The sequence below is a fragment of the Arachis duranensis genome, chromosome 3 (assembly GCF_000817695.3).
Source record: "Arachis duranensis cultivar V14167 chromosome 3, aradu.V14167.gnm2.J7QH, whole genome shotgun sequence".
Lineage (NCBI taxonomy): Eukaryota > Viridiplantae > Streptophyta > Magnoliopsida > Fabales > Fabaceae > Arachis > Arachis duranensis.
The window spans coordinates 124,992,378-124,992,647 of NC_029774.3; positions in this window are offsets into that span (position 1 = coordinate 124,992,378).

A 270-nucleotide genomic window follows, 5' to 3' on the forward strand; every position below is an offset into this window, starting at 1 on the left:
TCCTGGAAACAATTTGAGCCTAGAGTTGAAGAGCAGAACTTTTTGTCCTGGCTTAAAGACTCTGGTTGACAACTTCTTGTCGTGCCACTTCTTTGCCTTTTCCTTATAAATTTTTGCATTTTCAAAGGCATTGAGTCTGAACTCCTCTAGCTCATTTAACTGGAGCAATCTTTTTTCACCAGCTAACTGAGCATCCATGTTTAGGAATCTGGTTGCCCAATAGGCTTTATGTTCCAGTTCCACGGGCAGATGACAGGCCTTCCCATACAC